Genomic DNA, 15,601 nt, shown 5'->3' with positions numbered 1-15,601 from the left:
CATGCAAGAGGGTCCGAATAGGTGTCCGAGTGTTCGAGTCCTAATGCTCGAGAAATGACAAGTAAACACCATAATAACATATCTGCCATCATGCAAGAGGGTCCGAATAGGTGACCGAATATTCCAATCCTAATGCTCGAGAAATGGCAAGTAAACACCAGAATTACATATCTGCCATCATGCAAAAGGGTCCGAAGAAGTGTTCGTGCGTTTAAACCGTAATGCATGAGAAGTGGGAAATAAACACGATAATTAGATATCTGCAATCATGCAAGAGGGTTCTAAAAAATGTCCGACTGTTCGAATCCTAATGCACGAGAAATGGCAAGTAAACACCATAATTACATATCTGCCATCATGCAAGAGGGTCCGAATAAGTGTTCGAGTGTCTAAACCCTAATGCATGAGAAATGGCAAATAAACACAAGAATTACATATTTGCTATCATGCAAAAGTGTCCGAATAAGTGTCTGAGTGTTCGAATCCTAATGCTCGAGGAATGACCGGTAAACACCATAATTACATATTTGCTATCATGCAAGAGGGTCCGAATAAGTGTCCCAGTGTTTAAGCCCTAATGCATGAGAAATGGCAAATAAACACCATATTTACATATCTGCCATCTTGCAACAGGATCCGAATAGGTGTCCGAGTGTTCGAATCTTAATGCTCGAGAAATGGCAAGTAAACACCATAATTACATATCTGCCATCATGCAAGAGAGTCCGAATAAGTGTCCTAGTGTTCGAATCCTAATGATCGAGAAATGACAAGTAAACACCAGAATTGCATATCTGCCATCATGCTAGAGGGTACGAATAAGTGTCCGACTATTTAAACCCTAATGCATGTGAAATGGAAAATAAACACCATAATTACATATCTGCCATCATGCAAGAGGGTCCGAATAGGTGTCCGAGTGTTCGAGTCCTAATGCTCGAGAAATGACAAGTAAACACCATAATTACATATCAGCCATCATGCAAGAGGGTCCGAATAAGTGTTCGAGTGTTTAAACGCTAATGCATAAGAAATGGCAAGTTAACACCATAATTACATATCTGCCACCATGCAAGAGGGTCCAAATAAGTGTCCGAGTGTTCGAATCATAATGCTCGAGAAATGGCAAATAAACACCATAATTGCATAGCTGCCATCATGCAAGAGGGTCCGATTAAGTGTCTGAGTGTTCGAATCCTAATGCTCGAGAAATGGAAAGTAAACACCATAATTAGATGTCTGCCATCATACAAGAGGGTCCGGATAAGTGTCCGAGTGTTTAAACCCTAATTTATGAGAAATGGCATGTAAACACCATAATTACATATCCGCCATCATGCAAGAGGGACTGAATAAGTATCCGATAGTTTAAACCCTAACGCATAAAAAATGGCAAGTAAACACCATAATTACATATCTGCTATCACGCAAGAGGTTCGAATAAGTGTCCGAGTGTTCGAATCCTAATGCTCGAGAAATGACAAGTAAACACCATTATTACATATTTGCTATCATGCAAGAGGGTCCGAATAAGTGTCCGAGTGTTCGAATCCTAATGGTCGAGAAATGACAAGTAAACACCATAATTACATATCTGCCATCATGCTAGAGGGTCCGAATAAGTGTCCCCGTGTTTAAGCCCGAATGCATGAGAAATGTTAAATAAACACCATATTTACATATCTGCATCATGCAAGAGGATCCGAATAGGTGTCCGAGTGTTCGAATCTAAATGCTCGAGAAATGGAAAGCAAACATCATAATTACATATCAGCCATCATGCAAGAGGGTCCGAATAAGTGTCCAAGTGTTCGAATCCTAATGCTCAAGAAATGACAAGTAAACACCAGAATTACATATCTCCCATCCTGCAAGAGGGTTCGAAGAAGTGTTCGAGTGTTTAAACCGTAATGCATGAGAAATGGAAAATAAACACGATAATTACATATCTGCCATCATGCAAGAGGGTTCTACAAAATGTTCGAGTGTTCGAATCCTAATTCTCAAGAATTGGCAAGTCAACACCATAATTACATATCAGCCATCATGCAAGAGGGTTCGAATAAGTGTTCGAGTGTTTAAACACTAATGCATGAGAAATTTTAAGTAAACACCATAATTACATATCTGCCACCATGCAAGTGGGTCCGAATAAGTGTCCGAGTGTTCGAATCCTAATTCTCGAGAAATGGCAAGTAAAACACCATAATTACATATCTGCTATCATACAAGAGGGTCGAAATAAGCGTTCGAGTGTTTGAATCCTAATGATCGAGAAATGACAAGTAAACACCATAATTACATATCTGCTATCATGCAAGACGGTCTGAACAAGTGTCCGAGTGTTCGAATCCTAATGCTCGAGAAATGACAAGTAAACACCATAATTACATATCTGCCATCATGCAAGCGGGTACGAATAAGGGTCTGAGTGTTTAAACCCTAATGCATGAGAAATGGCAGATAAACACCATAATTACATATCTGCCATCATGCAAGAGGGTCCGAATTGGTGTCCGAGTGTTCGAATCCTAATGCTCGAGAAATGGCAGGTAAACACCAGAATTACATATCTGCCATCGTGCAACAGGTCCGAATTAGTGTTCTAGTGTTTAAACCGTAATGCATGAGAAATGCAAATAAACACGATAATTACATATCTGCCATCAAGCAAGAGGGTTCTGAAAAATGTTCGAGTGCTCGAATCCTAATGCCCGAGAAATGGCAAGCAAACCCCATAATTACATATCAGCCATCTTGCAAGAGGGTCCGAATAAGTGTTCGAGTGTTTAAACGCTAATGCATGAGAAATGGCAAGTAAACACCATAATTACATATCTGCCATCATGCAAGAGGGTCCGAATAAGTGTCCGATTGTTCGAATCCTAATGCTCGAGAAATGGCAAGTAAACACCATAATTGCATATCTGCCATCATGCAAGAGCGTCCGAATAAGTGTCCGAGTGTTTAAACCCTAATTTATGAGAAATGGCAAGTAAACACCATAATTACATATCTGCCATCATTCAAGAAGGACTAAATAAGTGTCCGATAGTTTAAACCCGACTGCATGAAAAATGGCAAGTAAACACCATAATTACATATCTGCTATCACGAAAGAGGTTCGAATAAGTGTCCGAGTGTTCGAATCCTAATGCTCGAGAAATGACAACTAAACACCATAATTACATGTCTGCTATCAAGCAAGAGGGTTCGAATAAGTGTCCGAGTGTTCGAATTCTAATGCTCGAGAAATCACAAGTAAACACCATAATTACATATCTGCCATCATGCTAGAGGGTCTGAATAAGTGTCCCAGTGTTTTAGGCCTAATGCATGAGAAATGGCAAATAAACACCATATTTACGTATCTGCCATCATGTAAGAGCGTCGGAATAGGTGTCCGAGTGTCCGAATCCAAATGCTCGACGAATGGCAAGTAAACACCATAATTACATATCTGTCATCATGCAAGAGAGTCCGAATAAGTGTCCGAGTGTTCGAATCCTAAGGCTCGAGAAATGACAAGCAAACACCAGAATTACATACCTGCCATCATGCAGGAGGGTCCGAAGAAGTGTTCGAGTGTTTAAACCGTAATGCATGAGAAATGGTAAAGAAACACGATAATTACATACCTGCCATCATGCAAGAGGGTTCTAAAAAATGTCCGAGTGTTTGAATCCTAATGCTCTAGAAATGGCAAGTAAACACCATAATTACGTATCTTTCATCATGCGAGAGGGTCCGAATAAGTGTTCGAGTGTTTAAACGCTAATGCATGAGAAATGGCAAGTAAACACCAGAATTACATATATACCATCATGCAAGAGGGTCCGTATAAGTGTCCGATTGTTCGAATCCTAATGCTCGAGAAATGGCAAGTAAACACCATAATTGCATATCTGCCATGATGCAAGAGGGTCCGAATAAGTGTCTTAGTGTTCGAATCCTAATGCTCGAGAAATGGAAAGCAAACACCATAATTACATATCTGCCATCATGCAAGAGGGTCCGAATAAGTGTCCGAGTGTTTAAACCCTAATTTATAAGAAATGGGAAGTAAACACCATAATTACATATCTGCCATCATGCAAGAGGGACTGAATAATTGTTCGATAGTTTAAACCCCAATGCATGAAAAATGGCAAGTAAACACCATAATTACATATCTGCTATCACGCAAGAGGTTCGAAGAAGTGTTTGAGTGTTTAAACCGTAATGCATGAGAAATGGAAAATAAACACGATAATTACATATCTGCCATCATGCAAGAGGGTTCTAAAAAATGTTCGAGTGTTCGAATCCTAATTCTCGAGAAATGGCAAGTCAACACCATAATTACATATCAGCCATCATGCAAGAGGGTTCGAATAAGTGTTCGAGTGTTTAAACCCTAATGCATGAAAAATTGTAAGTAAACACCATAATTACATATCTACCATCATGCAAGAGGGTCCAAATAAGTGTCCGAGTGTTCGAATCCTAATGCTCGAGAAATGGCAAGTAAAACACCATAATTACATATCTGCTATCATACAAGAGGGTCGAAATAAGCGTCCGAGTGTTTGAATCCTAATGATCGAGAAATGACAAGTAAACACCATAATTACATATCTCCTATCATGCAAGACGGTCTGAACAAGTGTCCGAGTGTTCGAATCCTAATGCTCGAGAAATGACAAGTAAACACCATAATTACATATCTGCCATCATGCAAGCGGGTCCGAATATGGGTCTGAGTGTTTAAACCCTAATGCATGAGAAATGGTAGATAAACACCATAATTACATATCTGCCATCATGCAAGAGGGTCCGAATTGGTGTCCGAGTGTTCGAATCCTAATGCTCGAGAAATGGCTGGTAAACACCAGAATTACATATCTGCCATCGTGCAACAGGGTCCGAATTAGTGTTCGAGTGTATAAACCGTAATGCATGAGAAATGCAAATAAACACGATAATTACATATCTGCCATCATGCAAGAGGGTTCTGAAAAATGTCCGAGTGCTCGAATCCTAATGCCCGAGAAATGGCAAGCAAACCCCATAATTACATATCAGCCATCATGCAAGAGGGTCCGAATAAGTGGTCGAGTGTTTAAACGCCAATGCATGAGAAATGGCAAGTAAACACCATAATTACATATCTGCCATCATGCAAGAGGGTCCGAATAAGTGTCCGATTGTTCGAATCCTAATGCTCGAGAAATGGCAAGTAAACACCATAATTGCATATCTGCCATCATGCAAGAGTGTCCGAATAAGTGTCCGAGTGTTTAAACCCTAATTTATGAGAAACGGCAAGTAAACACCATAATTACATATCTGCCATCATTCAAGAGGGACTGAATAAGTGTCCGATAGTTTAAACCCGAATGCATGAAAAATGGCAAGTAAACACCATAATTACATATCTGCTATCACGCAAGAGGTTCGAATAAGTGTCCGAGTGTTCGAATCCTAATGCTCGAGAAATGACAAGTAAACACCATAATTACATGTCTGCTATCATGCAAGAGGGTTCGAATAAGTGTCCGAGTGTTCGAATCCCAATGCTTGAGAAATGACAAGTAAACACCATAATAACATATCTGCCACCATGCTAGAGGGTCTGAATAAGTGTCCCAGTGTTTAAGCCCTAATGCATGAGAAATGGCAAATAAACACCATCTTTACATATCTGCCATCATGCAAGAGCGTCCGAATAGGTGTCCGGGTGTCCGAATCCAAATGCTCAGGGAATGGCAAGTAAACCCCATAATTACATATCTGTCATCATGCAAGAGGTTCCGAATAAGTGTCCGAGTGTTCGAATCCTAAGGCTCGAGAAATGACAAGCAAACACCAGAATTACATATCTGCCATCATGCAGGAGGGTCCGAAGAAGTGTTCGAGTGTTTAAACCGTAATGCATGAGAAATGCTAAAGAAACATGATAATTACATATCTGCCATCATGCAAGAGGGTTCTAAAAAATGTCCGAGTGTTTGAATCCTAATGCTCTAGAAATGGCAAGTAAACACCATAATTACGTATCTTTCATCATGCAAGAGGGTCCGAATAAGTGTTCGAGTGTTCAAACGCTAATGCATGAGAAATGGCAAGTAAACACCATAATTACATATCTACCATCATGCAAGAGGGTCCGTAAAAGTGTCCGATTGTTCGAATCCTAATGCTCGAGAAATGGCAAGTAAACACCTTAATTGCATATCTGCCATGATGCAAGACGGTCCGAATAAATGTCTTAGTGTTCGAATACTAATGCTCGAGAAATGGAAAGCAAACACCATAATTACATATCTGCCATCATGCAAGAGGGTCCGAATAAGTGTCCGAGTGTTTAAACCCTAATTTATGAGAAATGGCAAGTAAACACCATAATTACATATCTGCCATCATGCAAGAGGGACTGAATAAGTGTTCGATAGTTTAAACCCCAATGCATGAAAAATGGCAAGTAAACACCATAATTACATATCTGCTATCACGCAAGAGGTTCGAATAAGTGTCCGAGTGTTCGAATCCTAATGCTCGAGAAATGACAAGTAAACACCCTAATTACATATCTGCTATCATGCAAGAGGGTCCGAATAACTGTCCGATTGTTCGAATCCTAATGCCCGAGAAATGACAAGTAAACACCATAATTTCATATCTGCCATCATGCTAGAGGGCCTGAATAAGTGTCCCAGTGATTTAGCCCTAATGCATGAGAAATGGCAAATAAACACCATATTTACATATTTGCCATCATGCAAGAGTGTCCAAATAGGTGTCCGAGTCTTGGAATCCAAATGCTCGAGAAATGGCAAGTAAACACCTTAATTACATATCTGCCATCATGCAAGAGGGTCCGAATAAGTGTCCGAGTGTTCGAATCCTAATGCTCGGGAAATGACAAGCAAACACCAGAATTACATATCTGTCATCGTGTAAGAGGGTCTAAAGAAGTGTTCAAGTGTTTAAGCCGTAATGCATGAGAAATGGCAAATAAACACGATAATTACATATCTGCCATCATGCAAGAGGGTTCTAAAAAATGTCCGAGTGTTTGAATCCTAAGTCTCTAGAAATGGCAAGTAAACACTACAATTACATATCTGTCATCATGCAAGAGGCTCCGAATAAGTGTCCGAGTGTTCAAATCCTAATGCTCGTGAAATGGCAAGTAAACACCATAATTGCATATGTACCACCATGCAAGAGGGTTCGAATAAGTGTCTGAGTGTTCGAATCCTAATGCTCGAGAAATGGCAAGTAAACACCATAATTACATATGAGCCGTCATGCAAGAGGGCCCGAATAAGTGTTCGAGTGTTTAAACCCTAATGCATGAGAAATGGTAAGTAAACACCATAATTACATATCTGCCATCATACAAGAGGGTCCGAATAAGTGTCCGAGTGTTCGAATTCTAATGCTCGAGAAATGGCAAGTAAAACACCATAATTACATATCTGCTATCATGCAAGAGGGTCGAAATAAGTGTCCGAGTGTTCGAATCCTAATGCTCGAGAAATGGCAAGTAAAACACCATAATTACATATCTGCTATCATGCAAGAGGGTCGAAATAAGTGTCCGAGTATTCGAATCCTAATGCTCGAGAAATGACAAGTAAACACCATAATTACATATCTGCCATCACGCTAGCGGGTCCGAATAAGGGTCTGAGTGTTTAAATCCTAATGCATGAGAATGGCAGATAAACACCATAATTACATATCTTCCATCATACAAGAGGGTCCGAATTGGTGTCCGAGTGTTCGAATCCTAATGCTCGAGAAATGGCAAGTAAACACCAGAATTACATATCTGCCATCGTGCAAGAGGGTCCGAATTAGTGTTCGAGTGTTTAAACCGTAATGCATGGGAAATGGCAAATAAACACGATAGTTACATATCTGCCATCATGCAAGAGGGTTCTAAAAAATGTCCGAGTGCTCGAATCCTAATGCCCGAGAAATGGCAAATAAACACCATAATTACATATCAGGCATCATGCAAGAGGGTCCGAATAAGTGTTCGAGTGTTTAAACGCTAATGCATGAGAAATGTCAAGTAAACACCATAATTAAATATCCGCCAACATGCATGAGGGTCCGAATAAGTGTCCGATTGTTCGAATCCTAATGCTCAAGAAATGGCAGGTAAACACCATAATTGCATATCTGCCATCATGCAAGAGTGTCCGAATAAGTGTCCGAGTGTTTAAACCCTAATTTATGAGAAATGACAAGTAAACACCACAATTACAAATCTGCCATCATTCAAGAGGGACTGAATAAGTGTCCGATAGTTTAAACCCTAATGCAAGAAAAATTGCAAGTAAACACCATAATTACATATCTGCTATCACGCAAGAGGTTCGAATAAGTGTCCGAGTGTTCGAATCCTAATGCTCGAGAAATGCCAAGTAAACACCATAATTACGTATCTGCTATCATGCAAGAGGGTTCGAATAAGTGTCCGAGTGTTCGAATCCTAATGCTCGAGAAATGACAAGTAAACACCATAATTTCAGATCTGCCATCATGCTGGAGGGTCTGAATAAGTGTCCCAGTGTTTAAGCCCTAATGCATGAGAAATGGCAAATAAACGCCATATTTACATATCTGCCATCATGCATGAGCGTCCGAATAGGTGTCTGAGTGTTCGAATCCAAATGCTCGAGAAATGGCAAGTAAACACCATAATTACATATCTGTCATCATGCAAGAGGGTCCGAATAAGTGTCCGAGTGTTCGAATCCTAAGGCTCGAGAAATGACAAGCAAACACCAGAATTACATATCTGCCATCATGCAAGAGGGTCCGAAGAAGTGTTCGAGTGTTTCAACCGTAATGCATGCTAAATGGTAAAGAAACACTATAATTACACATCTGCCATCATGGAAGAGGGTTCTAAAAAATGTCCGAGTGTTTGAATCCTAATGCTCTAGAAGTGGCAAGTAAACACCATAATTACGTATCTGCCATCATGCAAGAGGGTCCGAATAAGTGTTCGAGTGTTTAAACGCTAATGCATTAGAAACGACAAGTAAACACCATAGTTACATATCTGCCATCATGCAAGAGGGTCCGAATAAGTGTCCGATTGTTCGAATCCTAATGCTCGAGAAATGGAAAATAAACACCATAATTGCATACCTGCCATGATGCAAGAGGGTCCGAATAAGTGTCTTAGTGTTCGAATCCTAATGCTCGAGAAATGGAAAGTAAACACCATAATTACATATCTGCCATCATGCCAGAGTGTCCGAATAAGTGCCCGAGTGTTTAAACCCTAATTTATGAGAAATGGCAAGTAAACACCATAATTACGTATCTGCCATCATGCAAGAGGGACTGAATAAGTGTCCGATAGTTTAAACCCCAATGCATGAAAAATGGCAAGTAAACACCATAATTACATATCTGCTATCACGCAAGAGGTTCGAATAAGTGTTCGAGTGTTCGAATCCTAATGCTCGAGAAATGACAAGTAAACACCATAATTACATATCAGCTACAATGCAAGAGGGTGCGAATAAGTGTCCGACTGTTCGAATCCTAATGCCCGGGAAATGACAACTAAACACCATAATTACATATCTGCCATCATGCTAGAGGGTCTGAATAAGTGTCCCAGTGTTTAAGCCCTAATGCATGAGAAATGGCAAATAAACACCATATTTACATATCTGCCATCATGCAAGAGCGTCCGAATAGGTGTCCGAGTCTTCGAATCCAAATGCTCAAGAAATGGCAAGTAAACACCATAATTACATATCTGCCATCATGCAAGAGGGTCCGAATAAGTGTCCGAGTGTTCGAATCGTAATGCTCGAGAAATGACAAGTGAACACCAGAATTACATATCTGCCATCGTGCAAGAGGGTCTGAAGAAGTGTTCGAGTGTTTAAACCGTAATGCATGAGAAATGGCAAATAAACACGATAATTACATATCTGCCATCATGCAAGAGGGTTCTAAAAAAGGTCTGAGTGTTTGAATCCTAATGCTCTAGAAATGGCAAGTAAACCCCATAATTATGTATCTGCCATCATGCAAGAGGGTCCGAATAAGTGTTCGAGTGTTTAAATGCTAATGCGTGAGAAATGACAAGTAAACACCATAATTACATATCTGCCATCATGCAAGAGGGTCCGAATAAGTGTCCGATTGTTCGAATCCTAATGCTCGAGAAATGGCAAGTAAACACCATAATTGCATATCTGCCATGAAGCAAGAGGGTCCGAATAAGTGTCATAGTGTTCGAATCCTAATGCTCGAGAAATGGAAAGTAAACACCATAATTACATATCTGCCATCATGCAAGACGGTCCGAATAAGTGTCCGAGTGTTTAAACCCTAATTTATGAGAAATGGCAAGTAAACACCATAATTACATATCTGCCATCATGCAAGAGGGACTGAATAAGTGTCCGATAGTTTAAACCCCAATGCATGAAAAATGGCAAGTAAACACCATAATTACATATCTGCTATCACGCAAGAGGTTCGAATAAGTGTCCGAGTGTTCGAATCCTAATGCTCGAGAAATGACAAGTAAACACCATAATTACATATCCGCTATCATGCAAGAGGGTCCGAATAAGTGTCCCACTGTTCGAATCCTAATGCCTGGGAAATGACAAGTAAACACCATAATTACATATCTGCCATCATGCTAGAGGGTCTGAATAAGTGTCCCAGTGTTTAAGCCCTAATGCATGAGAAATGGCAAATAAACACCATATTTACATATCTGCCATCATGCAAGAGCGTCCGAATAGGTGTCCGAGTCTTCGAATCCAAATGCTCGAGAAATGGCAAGTAAACACCATAATTACATATCTGCCATCATGCAAGAGGGTCCGAATAAGTGTCCGAGTGTTCGAATCCTAATGCTCGAGAAATGACAAGCAAACACCGGAATTACATATCTACCATCGTGCAAGAGGGTCAGAAGAAGTGTTCGAGTGTTTAAACCGTAATGCATGAGCAATGGCAAATAAACACGATAATTACATATCTGCCATCATGCAAGAGGGTTCTAAAAAATGTCCGAGTGTTTGAATCCTAATGCTCTAGAAATGGCAAGTAAACACTATAATTACATATCTGTCATCTTGCAAGAGGGTCCGAATAAGTGTCCGAGTGTTCAAATCCTAATGCTTGTGAAATGGCAAGTAAACACCATAATTGCATATCTACCATCATGCAAGAGGGTTCGAATAAGTGTCTGAGTGTTCAAATCCTAATGCTCGAGAAATGGCAAGTAAGCACCATAAGTACATATCTGCCATCATGCAAGAGCGTCCGAATAAGTGTCCGAGTGTTCGAATCGTAAGGCTCGAGAAATGGCAAGTAAACACCAAAATTACATATCTGCCATCATGCAAGAGGGTCCGAATAAGTGTCCGTGTGTTGAAATCCTAAGGCTCGAGAAATGGAAAGTAAACACCATAATTACATATCTGCCATCATGCAAGAGGGTCCGAATAAGTGTCCGAGTGTTTAAACCCTAATTTATGAGAAATGGCAAGTAAATACCATAATTACATATTTGCCATCATGCAAGAGGGACTGAATAAGTGTCCGATAGTTTAAACCCTAATGCATGAAAAATGGCAAGTAAACACCATAATTGCATATCTGCTATCACGCAAGAGGTTCGAATAAGTGTCCGAGTGTTCGAATCCTAATGCTCGAGAAATGACAGGTAAACACCATAATTACAGATCTGCCATCATGCTAGAGGGTCCGAATAAGTGTCCCAGTGTTTAAGCCCTAATGCAAGAGAAATGGCAAATAAACACCATATTTACATATCTGCCATCATGCAAGAGGGTCCGAATAGGTGTCGGAGTGTTCGAATCCAAATGCTTGTGAAATGGCAAGTAAACACCATAATTACATATCTGCCACCATGCAAGAGGGTCCGAATAAGTGTCCGAGTGTTCGAATCCTAATGCTCGAGAAATGACAAGTAAACACCAGAATTACATATCTGCCATCCTGGAAGAGGGTCCGAAGAAGTGTTCGAGTGTTTAAACCGTAATGCATGAGAAATGGCAAATAAACACGAAAATTACATATCTGCCATCATGCAAGTGGGTTCTAAAAAATGTTCGAGTGTTCAAATCCTAATGCTCGAGAAATGCCAAGTAAACACCATAATTACATATCAGCCATCATGCAAGCGAGTCCGAATAAGTGTTCGAGTGTTTAAACCCTAATGCCTGAGAAATGGCAAGTAAACACCATAATTACATATCTGCCATCATGCAAGAGGGTCCGAATAAGTGTCCAAGTGTTCGAATCCTAATGCTCGAGAAATGGCAAGTAAACACCATAATTGCATATCTGCCATCATGCAAGAGTGTCCGAATAAGTGTCCGAGTGTTTAAACCCTAATTTATGAGAAATGGCAAGTAAACAACATAATTACATATCTGCCATCTTGCAAGAGGGTCTGAATAAGTGTCCAATAGTTTAAACCGTAACGCATGAAAAATGGCAACTAAACACCAAAATTACATATGTGCTATCAAGCAAGAGGTTCGAATAAGTATCCGAGTGTTCGAATCCTAATGCTCGAGAAATGACAAGTAAACACCATAATTACATATCTGCTATCATGCAAGAGGGTCCGAATAGGTGTCCGAGTGATCGAATCCTAATGCTCGAGAAATGGCACGTAAACACCAAAATTACATATCTGCCACCATGCTAGAGGGTCCGAATAAGTGTCCCAGTGTTTAATCCCTAATGCATGAGAAATGGCAAGAGGGTCCGGGTGTTCGAATCCTAATGCCCGAGAAATGGAAAGTAAGCACCATAATTACATATCTGCCATCATGCAAGAGGGTCTGAATAAGTGTCCAAGTGTTCGAATCCTAATGCTCGAGAAATGGCAAGTAAACACAATAATTGCATATCTGCCATGATGCAAGAGGGTTCGACTAAGTGTCTGAGTGTTCGAATCCTAATGCCCGAGAAATTGAAAGTAAGCACCATAATTACATATCTGCCATCATGCAAGAGGCTCCGAATAAGTGTCCGAGTGTTCGAATCCTAATGATCGAGAAATGACAAGTAAACACCAGAATTGCATATCTGCCATCATCCAAGAGGGTCTGAATTAGTGTTCGAGTGTTTAAACCCTACTGCATGAGAAATGGTAAATAAACGCCATAGTTACATATCTGCCATCATGCAAGTGGGTCCGAATAAGTGTCCGAGTGTTCGAATCCTAATGCTCGAAAAATGACAAGCAAACCCCAGAATTACATATCTGCCACGATGCAAGAGGGTCCGAAGAAGTGTTCGAGTTTTTAAACCGTAATGCATGAGAAATGGCAAATAAACACGATAATTACATATCTGCCATCATGCAAGAGGGTTCTAAAAAATGCCCGAGTTTTCGATTCCTAATGCTCTAGAAATGGCAAGTAAGCACCATAATTCTTTATCTGCCATCATGCAAGAGGGTCCTTTTAAGTGTTCGAGTGTTTAAACCCTAATGCGTGAGAAATGGCAAGTAAACACCATAATTACATATCTGCCATCATGCAAGAGGGTCCGAATAAGTGTCCGAGTGTTCGAATCCTAATGCTCGAGAAATGGCAACTAAACACCATAATTGCATATCAGCCATCATGCAAGAGGGTCCGAATAAGTGCCCGAGTGTTTAAACCCTAATGCATGAGAAATGGCAAGTAAACACCATAATTACATATCTGCCATCATGCAAGAGTGTTCGAATAAGTGTCTGAGTGTTCAAATCCTAATGCTCGAGAAATTGCAAGTAAACACCACAATTACATATCTACCATCATGCAATAGGGTTCGAATAAGTGTCCGAGTGTTTAAACCCTAATGCTTGAGAAATGGCAAGTAAACACCATAATTACATATCTGGCATCATGCAAGAGGGTCCGAATAAGTGTCCGACTGTTCAAATCCTAATGATCGAGAAATGACAAGCAAACACCAGAATTGCATATCTGCCATCATGCAAGAGGGACCGAATTAGTGTTTGAGTGTTTAAACCGTAATGCATGAGAAATGACAAATAAACACGATAATTACATATCTGCCATCATCCAAGAGGGTTCTAAAAAACGTCCGAGTGTTCAAATCCTAATGCTCGAGAAATGGCAACTAAACACCATAATTACATATCAGCCATCATGCAAGAGGGTCCGAATAAGTGTTCGAGTGTTTAAACCCTAATGCGTGAGAATTGGCAAGTAAACACCATAGTTACATATCTGCCATCAGGCACGAGGGTCTGAATAAGTGTCCAAGTGTTCGAATCCTAATGCTCGAGAAATGACAAGCAAACACCAGAATTACGTATCTGCCATCATGAAAGAGGGTCCGAAGAAGTGTTCGAGTGTTTAAACCGTAATGCATGTGAAATGGCAAATAAACATGATAATTACATATCTGCCATCATGCAAGAGGGTTCTAAAAAATGTCCGAGTGTTTGAATCCTAATGCTCTAGAAATGGCAAGTAAACACCATAATTACGTATCTGCCATCATGCAAGAGGGTCTGAATAAGTGTTCGAGTGTTTAAACCCTAATGCATGGGAAAAGGCAAGTAAACACTATAATTACATATCTGCCATCATGCAAGAGTGTCCGAATAAGTGTCCGAGTGTTCAAATCCTAATGCTCGAGAAATGGCAAGTAAACACCATAATTGCATATCTGTCATCATGCAAGAGGGTCCGAATAAGTGTCTGAATGTTCGAATCCTAATGCTCGAGAAATGGCAAGTAAACACCATAATTACATATCTGCCATCATGCAAGAGGGTCCGAATAAGTGTCCGAGTGTTTAAACCCTAATGCATGAGAAATGACAAGTAAACACCATAATTATATATCTACCATCATGCAAAAGGGTCTGAATAAGTGTCCGATAGTTTAAACCCTAATGCGTGAAAAATGGCAAGTAAATACCATAATTACATATCTGCTATCACGCAAGTGGTTCGAATAAGTGTCCGAGTATTCGAATCCTAATGCTCGAGAAATGGCAAGTAAAAACCATAATTACATATCTACCACCATGCAAAAGGGTCCAAATAAGTGTCCGAGTGTTTAAACCCTAATGCATGAGAAATGGCAAGTAAAACAGCATAATTACATATCTGCTATCATGCAAGAGGGGCCGAATAAGTGTCCGAGTGTTCGAATCCTAATCCTCAAAAATGACAAGTAAACACCAGAATTACATATCTGTAATCATGCAAGAGGGTCCGAATAAGTGTTCGAGTGTTCGAATCCTAATGCTGGAGAAATGACAAGTAAACACCATAATTACATATCTGCCATCATGCAAGAGGGTCCGAATTAGTGTTCGAGTGTTTAAACCGTAATGCATGAGAAATGGCAAATAAACACGATAATTACGTATCTGCCATCATCTAAGATGGTCCTAAAAAATGTCCGAGTGTTCGAATCCTAATGTTCGAGAAATGGCAACTAAACACCATAATTACATATCAGCCATCATGCAAAAGGGTCCGAATAAGTGTGTGAGTGTTTAAACCCTAATGCATGAGAAATGGCAAGAAAACACCATAATTACATATCAC

Source organism: Camellia sinensis, chromosome 12 (assembly GCF_055761805.1).
Source record: "Camellia sinensis isolate YWXY chromosome 12, ASM5576180v1, whole genome shotgun sequence".
Classification (NCBI taxonomy): domain Eukaryota; kingdom Viridiplantae; phylum Streptophyta; class Magnoliopsida; order Ericales; family Theaceae; genus Camellia; species Camellia sinensis.
Note: the sequence above shows the minus strand (reverse complement) of the source record.